Raw genomic sequence first — 9,951 nt, forward strand, 5'->3', positions numbered from 1 at the left:
ACGTTTGTGATCTCAGCATATTTTCAATCCAGTTGAAATCTACTCCCTCAGCTTCTCCCATCCTGGGATTATTCATCAACGTAGTAAGAGCAATAATAATACTGTATTTAGAAGTTCCTTAGCACATTGCATCTCTGAGAGTCTTACAGATGTTATCTAATTAATCTTCACAACACCCCATACAGGAGCAGTAAATATTATTAACCATAACAGAATACACACACACACACACACACACACACATATGTGCTAAGGACAGCAAAATAGTTCACTTATTTATCATGGTTCACTTGATATAGTAACTGGTATTTTTGAAACACCCATCATAGATACAATAATTAGAGATGTGCTTTTGTTAACAAAACCACTACCCACTTCTAGCATACCCTTGGGTACTAAATAATTACCCACTTTGTGTGGTTATCTAGCTCACTAATTACCCACAGAAATTGGGGTCAGGTGTTAACTGCTTGAAATAAGTATCCTCCAAAGACATGGCTGAGTTGTATAGAGAAAATGATGTGTTCATAGCAAAACTTTTATAAGTTACATATTTGTATATCTTGATAACCTGAGTGAATACAGACAGGGACAAATTAGCTCAGTGTGTGAAAATCATGCTGAACCATTGTTGCAAATATCTAGAGGTTTCAGAGAATCTCAGGAAATGTCATTCTCTGTCTACCTTTCCTTCTTGAAGATGAGTACAACCATGATTCCCATAATCTGGACTTCATATACAAGGACACTAAGACAATTGATGATTCTCATTAGGAATGATTCATTTTGGCGTTACAGGGAGGCACCCAGTGAGTCAAAGATTTTTTTTTTGACAGCTCCACCCTTTATGATTATTCTAGCATGTTTCTTTTTCTCCATCAGTCTAGTGCAAACACCCTTTTAGCCAAATCTGAAAAAGATTCTAACCCAGTCTCCAACCTCTGCCGACCATCTTTTTCTCCTTCCCAATAAAGAGAAAGAGAAAAAAAAGGTATTAAAGGAAACCCAACACTATGATTGTAGGTCTTTCTCTTTTTGCCTCAATTTGTTCTCCTTTCCTCTCTCCTCCTCTCCTCCCTCTCCCTTGTTCTTCTCTCTGCGTCTCCTTCTCGTTTGTGCTTTTTCTTCTCCTTTTCCTTGGCATCCAGCCGTGCTTCTGCAGGTCTCACAGTCAGAGACAAAGCACAATATCTGAGTTGAGCACAAAGAAACTACCTTTTAAAAACATCGACTTGGAAGAAACCTGCATCCTCAGCTACCTCCCTCCCTTCCTTGCTCCTTACAGAGCCCAGCATTATATTTAACACAGCACTGCCTGTTGTCTGCATGATTCTAGCCTCGAAAATTGGGTGAAGATGGCAGTATACCCACTGTGTGTACAGATAGGTAGAGACCCTAATTTTCAAGAGCTACCTGCTTTACAAAATCCTCCTGTAGCCGAGCTTTTAAGATGTGTGCCCGCAGAAATGATAGGATATGCTCCCTTGGTCAATTCAGGATGTCTTTCGTTTTTTTTCTTGTGCCACGTTTTTTTTTTTTTTGTCGTCTGAATGATTACTTATCATGATCAAGGGACTTTAGGCTGATCAATGAAGTGTGCATAGAACCGATGGACGTTCGAAGAGAAATGCTTCAGGAATAAGGAAAAATGTCTGCAGTAGAAGCGAAGGGTTAGGATGAGCTACAGTCACTGATAAGTTCATTTCCAAATCCAAGGGAATGTAAGTGGTAAATTAGTACACATGGCAAACAGAGTCAATGCGTAAAACCCAGCCACTGAAAAGAAAGATTTTTAGCATTGTAGTTATCACATGCCTTAATAGAGCGTCTGCGTACTTTAAATATAGATTTGAATCACTGCTCTTTTATCCCTCTAAATGCCGATTTCAAAGAAGTCTTTGGGCATTGTTGACTTTCTGTCCATAAAGAAAACCCACCCAGCTTCCCCAACTACATCACCTGCACTTACACATGCATGCGTGTTTTAAATGCCCATGGGATGTGGAACAATTAGGCAGAGGTCTGCACTGTGGTCTCTCGTTTTCACTCCTCCCCACCCACCCCCTTTTTTCTTCCCTTTTAGAAAATGTGATACCTGATCTCTGGGTCTAGCAGGGCTGAGGATTTTTTTTTTGTATTTGTATAATACAGTGTCTGGCCTTCCCCCTGACCTGCTGGTGTATTTTTGGTCTCATTAGTAGTCAGGCAGAAGCCTTAGTGCATCCGGTGCAGGGAGTCAGGGATGAGACACACGACAGCAGAGAGAAGGAGCGGGCGAGAGGATATTAGAAGAGAGGCTTGCCTCCAAGATATGGAAGGAAGTGAGAAATGACAGGACGACGGCAAGCTTTGTATGGAGGAGCCTGGCAGGGCGGGGGAGCGGTGAGGAGCGCGAAGTGGGTTCTCAGAAGCCCTAGAAGAGCTAAAGGTGATTAGAGGGGGATATTGATTCCTTACTCTGCCAGAGATTTAAGCAGGCATGCGAGGAATCCGCACCATGGTTGGCAAAAGGAGACCCATTGCCTCCTGTAACCAGACACTCTCGGGCTTTCCAGGAGCCCAGGGAGAGAGCCGAGAAGAAAGGGGGCAGTGTGGTCTAGGAAAATCCAACTTGTCGCTGATTTGTGCCCGATGCTTGCTGTCCGTCAGCAGCCTCCCTTACAATCTTTTTTTCCTCTCTCTCCCTTTTTTTCTTGCCTTCTCCTTCTTCACTGAAGCCTAGGGGAGCCAGTAAAGATTAAATGTGCTTTCTCAAAGGCAGCCACTTCACGCTGCTATGTCGAAAGGGCCATTATTATTATGTTTTTAACAGTAAAAGAAAAAGGGAGAGAGGTTGAGAGAGAGAGAGAGAGAGAGAGAGAGAAGCTAGGTAGGATGATGACGGACTAGCTTTTCTGAGAGGAAAAGGAAAAGGGAAGGGAGAGAAAAAGGAGAGACCCTGAACTGAACAGAGGATTGTGCCTGCGAAGAACCTACAGAGGTGAGAAAAAAAAGTTGTCTTGAAGATGGGGGGAGGGGGAGTGGGATGTTGAATAACCCTGTACAGAGGGAAAAGAGACATAATTTAGCTGTCTTGCTCCTATGATTCTGTTTTGCAAGGCGGTGGGGGGTGGGGGGTGGGCAGAGGTGGGTAGATCCTGGAACTTTAACGGTTTTTAGTTGCACATGGAAATATATACAAAATATTTAGCATTTTTCCTAAGTGCCCGAGGCCCCCTCCAGTGCCTTCCTTGCAGGGGCTGCTTTGTCATTCTCTTTGACTAGCCATCCATCCACCTTGCTCAGGCTGGAATAAAAGAAGAAAAAGAAGGAGGAAAGGAAAGGAAACAGAAGGAAAGAAAAAAAGGGGAAGAAAAAAAATTCTTAAAGAGTCATCTTCCCACCCACTTCCCCTCCCTTTCGTTTCATTTTTGGAGGCGGCACTAGGAGCCATCTCCGCAGAGGAAAGCCCAGCTTCCAGGCAGACGCGAGGAAGCGACGATCTATCAGGTACAGAGCCCGTAGCTGTCTGCGAAGATGGAGGGGAATTGTGCTTCGGATTCCTCCGAAATATTGGCAAACGGCTTCAAAGGATCCGCGGCGGGAGTGGGGCGGGGGAGATGCGCCTCCCCGGCTCGCGCCCACCCCTTCCCACTCGCCTCGACCAAGTGACAGCCTGGTGCTGGCTCGGGGTGATTTGGCCTTGGCTTCAGCCAAGCAGCTGATGCACAGGAGGCCCTTCGCAGGACTGGCAAAGTGCACGCTAAAGGAAGAAGGAGGAAATTTTGAAAAGCAGCCCTGGGGAGGGTTCTCATTCTTCGAAAAACACTTTTTTTTTTGAATTTTTAACCGAATATTCTCAAAATTTGATCAGTCCCAGTCCCTCCCTCCACTGCCACCGAATCGCCTTTTTTGCCCCCCTCTCTCGTCAAAGCATAAACTACAGAGTTACAGACTCTAGATTTGGTGTATCGCTTCCTGCCCCCGCCTCCCCCTCCCTGCCCAGTTCTCAGTCCTCTATTGAAACACCTCGCCCAGGCAAAGCGCCCTGCAGCTCACATTTCCCCCCCTGGCCCGGACGGTGCTACTGGAGGCTGCAGCCCGACTCCACTTCCAATGGGTGAGTTTCAAACGCTCTTCGTATGTATACTTTCCAAGCCTCCAAATCCTACTGCTTGGTCTTCTCCTTCTCGAAACCTGATTTGGATGGTTTTGCATGCGGCATGCTCGCCCAGGGGGGAAGAGATGCCTCGGATTTTCTTTACCGTCATTGGTGCTAGTTGTAAATTAAAGCTTTGACGTTTAATCTTGATTGTAGACCGTGGTTTGAAAAACGTGGGCATTTCTGAGTCTATTCATATTGTTTTCCATTTTAGTAAACTCTTTTGCCCAAAGCTTCAAAGAGTTTTCTCTGATAGCCTGGCGATTGTATGTTCAGGTATGTATATGCGCCCACGGACGCTGCGTACGTTTGTATGTATCTACTATACTTACGTGGAATCCAAATTTTGTGAAGGAAGGCAGCTTAGAGAGCGAGGGAATATCCTGCCACCTGTTTGTTGTCTTTCAGTCGTGAACCTCGAGCAGAAATTGCTTGTCATTCCTGTTTTGCTTTGTTTTGTCTCAAGAAAGAACAATTTAGCGCTCCTCTCAATCCCTGAGACCCTAACTTGTGATGTTTACCGTTTAAATCCACGGGTTAGGCTCTTGGGAGCTGCGAGCCGTGCCTTTGCATCCTGGAAATTTGGTGGAACTTTTTTTTTTTTCTCTGAAGCAAAAACAAAAGAAAAGAAAGTTTGTCTGAAGTGCTTGAGTGCACCTCTGAGGTTTTCATTGTTAGGTGGGATCAGGTGACCAGAAAAGTGGCAGCACCTGGATTTCTGTGAAAGTAGGTATATATTGTGTGATAATAGCGCGTCGGCTGCAATGGGTACGCATGTTTATTATTGATGCCTGAGGCTTGTGGAACTCACCTACCCTGGTCTATTCCTTGAGAGCAACACGCAGTACGATCTGAGCCTAACAAGAACACCTCAGAACCTGGTGCTTGACCTCAGAACATATCAGCCGAAGTCCCAGCATGCCCCATGCCTCCAACTTTTCAACTCAACAGTTAATCTTAAAATTGCGCCCAATTAAAATGGGCATGTGGATAGAGTATATATTCAGTGCCCACATATGTGTATCATATATGGCTGGACAGTGAACTCACAGACACAAATAGGGACGAACCAATAGTGTGAGCTAAAATACCAGTAGGCTACAAATTCCACTCTTGCTAGACTTACAAGAAGGATGGAATTTATGGTGTTAACAAAGATTAAATTTGTATTACTTGGCAAGATTTTAAAAAATAAAATAAAAGGAGAGGTTATAGCTTCCTTGCCTGACATCTATTTTAAACTGTTATACACAATGAGTTTAAAAGTAATAAGGATTGGAAATGTGCTTTCTAAATATATAAAAGGAAAGAAATAAAAGGAAATATATATTTTTAAACATATAAAAGGAAACAGCACGCACACAATTATTGTATCATTTAGAAGTTATCAATGCCTGTTTTTTATTTAAAAATTGGAAAAAATTGATCAGGATTTATATAATCCAACGAAGTTATTTATAACACCAAACTGTACAGTTAAAATGATCTTCTCTTAGGGTAATTGTTAGCATTACCCAGTTTGCAGTTTTCTAAAACTGTAACTTTTGATACCACGAGAATCTCGGTGATTTAGATCTATCTCATAGTTAGAGAAGAGAAACAGTAACTTACCTTTTCTTTGTTGTGAAAAATTCCAGTATACAATTTCATTTAAACCATTTTAGTATTCTTGAGCCAACATTTATCTTCTATTTTTGGAAAATACCTAAGTCAACCCTGACTTCAAATGCTTTCTTCTTTTAAAGACTTTATGTCGGTTATAACCTTGTTTTATATGTCGCCGAAGGTTAAGGAAACTGTTCTTTTCCTGCTTTTCTTTTTTTAAGTGTTTATTGCCATTTTAGTCATTGACTCCAAATCGTAGTCAAGAAACCATTTTGTATCAGAAGACTGAATTGAGAAAACGAATTGTGCAACAATTGCATTGTGCTTTTTGTTGAAACCTCCTAGTAGTTGTAATGTTTAAATATTACTTTCAAGCCTTTGATAGCCTGAATATGCGTCAGAGAAAAGAGCTATTTGATTTTCAAGTTATCTTTTGGTTTCTATACAATGGATTAATGATTTTCCCCCATCTTAGCTGATGTGCATGCATAGGCATTTGGAAATTATGGAAAGGCATCTATTTAACTTATGGATATATATTACCACTTGACTCATATCAAGTATTTGCCAAACATTTGGTGCTTTTTGAAGTCAAAATATAGCTGCATCTTATTCTATGAAACTGTATGCAGGGATCAATAAAAGCATGCTGGATGTAATTCTTCTGTGATTTTTAAATGATAACAGCATAGTAATTTAATACAAGTGATACAGTTTATATTGCAAGGCACTCTCTCGGTTTTTTTACATGTTTTCACCTGGATTGCTCATGTCCTAAGGTTGCTATCATAGGATTGATCACGCAGGCATTTAGGAGTGCGTAACGACACACGAGATTTTGTATTTCAGCCCGGAACTGCTTCAGTATAAGGGCAGATTTCTCAACACCCCTTCTTCCTCACCAAGCCCATCAGTGAAGTTCAGTGAAATGAATAACATAATTGGTGGTTGGTTCAATCACTACCAGTCTAGACTAGCCCAGACGCATCAATTAGAGGGGGCTGTCTTTTAAAGGGAGAGTGCCACCGAAACAAGCAGGGCATTATTGATACTGATCTTTAAAAGTGCAAATCCAGCTTGGCAGATAAAAAAAAAAAAATAAGGCAGGGAAATTGGTGGGGGGGGGGGCGTGTATTGCGGGAAGAAAAGAGAAAGAAGTGAACTGGAGCTTTTGGACACAGAAGGTCAGGAAGCTTGAGAGAAAAGGAGAGGAATCAGGAGTGAAATGCAATGCAGCACTTCCTTGCAGCACACAGTTACAATTCAGTTCACCGGGCACACTGGTTCACCGTATTTTTAACTAGATTCCCCCCGCCCCACCTTTTTTTTTCATTCCTTTTTTGCCTCTGTTTCCAAAGAAGTGCCAGCTTAAAACCAATGTAGTTGGAAATTTAACAGCTCTAGGAAGCTCTAGAGAGAATAAAGCCAGGAGTAAGATGAACCAGCCAAAACTCCTTTTGCAACATTTTTCCCCAAAAGAAAAACACAGAAGATGTTTATTTTTCAAGTCTCTAATTCAACCTTAAAAAAAAAAAAAAATCAACTGTACAAGTGAACAGGACTCATTTTAAACCCAGCACCTGGGAACTAATTTTATGGGGAAGACACCTTTAGGTAAACAGCTCACAGTCTTCTGTTGAATACAGTAAAATTATGAAGAATGTAACAAAAGGCTTTGGTAATTTGATGGTTGGTTTTTTCTTTTTTCTTTTTCTTTTTTTTTGGATGGATAAAGCACAGATGATTTAGAAAGCGTTAGGAGCACATCAAGCCCCAGGGAAGGAAAATGTTTGATTGGTATTAATTAAAACACTGCTAATATATTCTAATAAAATCAAATTTAACATTCTAAACTAATCCGCTTGGTATGTCAAAGGAAAAGAAAAGTATTATCTTATTTGCATCTCTGCAATCCAAATGCATTTGCTCATTCAGCAGAATTAATTTTTATCACCAGTCTGTTTAATCTCCTCACAGATTTAGCCAAACTTATTCTTTCAAACTAAAAAGGATCAGGGTAGGGAATCCATAAAGGTATTCGGAAGACTAGTGACTGTATTTAGTACCGGCTTTATTTTATGATTTTTTTTTTTTTTTTCTCTTCATTCGCTATAATGGGGTGTGGAGGAGAACGGTGAGTCTGCAGCGAGAATGATGAATGGTTAATTCTCCCTCTTTCTCTCTTACCTACCGGGTTATTTAGGAATTCCAGTTGCCAAATTATGTGAGTGGCATTTATTTACAGGAGTGATGTTGGTCTGTTGATTAATACCTCACTTATTTCTAATTTCAGAATCCTATTTATTACAAATTCCTAATGAAAAAAAGGATCTTAAACCAGAGACCAATTGCCTTTTCTCAATTATTTTCAACTGTAGGCCTCCTAAGAGAAAGTGGGGAGGTGAATGTAAAATTTTTGTCACTAAGAACTGAGTTCTTTGTTTCCTTTTTAAGTCAAAATTTCTACAGAAAAATTCATACTTTTATGAAACGGCGAGTTTTACGCTCTTTACTGTTAAACTCTCACAATGGATAAAATTGTCCCAAAATGACATCATAGCCAAAATGTTTCTCCTCTCATTAGTCTCCCATGACTATGATATCATATGTAAATATGTGCCTCACACACAAAATGAATGGGCCATAAATATCAAGGACCACATTTGTATATTTAAAAAAAAACAACGAGGAATTCTGCACACTCTCGAGGAGATGTAAAACCACTGACTCAACCACTGATGATACTGCCTCTTGCTCCACTGCCTTTTTCAGTTCTTGGACGTAAAAGAGCAATCGCAGTTCGGTTTCACATGTATTGTTCTATAATCCAGGCAATAAATGCTAATTAGTAATGCTCAAGGATCCGACCATTCAGGGTAATTATCATAATTTACTTCTTCCTTGCTAAAGACATTCCTTGCTGATTAAAAAAAAAAAAAAAATTAAGTCGTCGTTTTACCACTGCACTGCAGTGGAAATACACTGGAGAGATGTTCAAGGTATAGGAATATCGCTCTGGCTGCATTTGAAGTCACCGACATGTGCCTCTTAGCTTATTCCAAATGGAATTGCAACTTGATTTTGAAAAAGAAATTCATGTAAATGCACAAAGTTTTGCATGTGCACCAGGACTGTATGATTGTATTTTACAAACCCCAAGGCTCCTCCTTCCCCGCCCACCCCCTTTTCTAAAACCACTTACTGAGCAGAACAAAGGAAACTGCTAACTATAGAGGCATCATTAAATATGAGCAGCAACAGCGTGATAAAGTATGTGATATGACAACATATTTCATTGCACAAAAGTGCAGATAATTAAATAATTCAATAGTAACCCTGGTTAATTAGCAGAAAGTTCTTTAAGGAGGAGTCAAGAAAATGGATCCAATCAACTTGAATAATATGCTCCATTCTCCAAGATCACAAATATGTATTTGGTTATTTGATGATTGATTGATTGATACAGAAAGATGAGGACAAAAGCCTATTCTTCAAAACGGAGCTTTGACCTTGTGTCGTCTTTAGGACAAATTAGTCATATGTTTTAACAGAGCAGAATTGAATGTAGGGCAGTCTCTGCTTTCAGTCCAAGGTGTAATCTGCCATTCTCTTGCACACTTCTCTTTTAGCAGTTGATCTAAAAAATCATCAATCCCTTAGCTTTTCATATCATTGCCTCAGAATATGTATGGCGCCTTCCCCACATTTTCTAATGAGGCTCTTGTTTAAGGTTTTTTCTTATTGCTTGAAGCAAATAAGGATCCTCTGCACAGAAGGAACAGAATAAATAACCATATGCTGAACACTATCTTTGGTGGACCCCTCCCCTCTTGCTTTATCCATCAAGGTAATATTCCCAATGTTCATTGTTCATTGGTCCTTTAAGGAAGAGCTTCAGCTTTTACATGAGGGCTGTAAGCACATTAGAGGAATAATTCCCTTTGGATACTATACATAAGGAGCCACCTGCAAAATGTTGATGCTGTTATTGAAATCTCAAGTGGAATCAGCTTTCAAAAAATTAGATATTAGATACATCCGATATAATTTGCAATGTGTAATTATACTAATGTGCATATAGTTGTGTGTTGCTTTACATGTTGCCTACTTGAGATTCCCCCCCCCCCCCCTTGGGCATTTCTCCTCATTTGAAATGGCTCCTGAGTAGAATGTTTTTAAAGTCAGCTTTTATTTTTTTTAACTCC

The sequence above is a fragment of the Balaenoptera musculus genome, chromosome 8 (assembly GCF_009873245.2).
Source record: "Balaenoptera musculus isolate JJ_BM4_2016_0621 chromosome 8, mBalMus1.pri.v3, whole genome shotgun sequence".
Taxonomy (NCBI): Eukaryota; Metazoa; Chordata; class Mammalia; order Artiodactyla; family Balaenopteridae; genus Balaenoptera; species Balaenoptera musculus.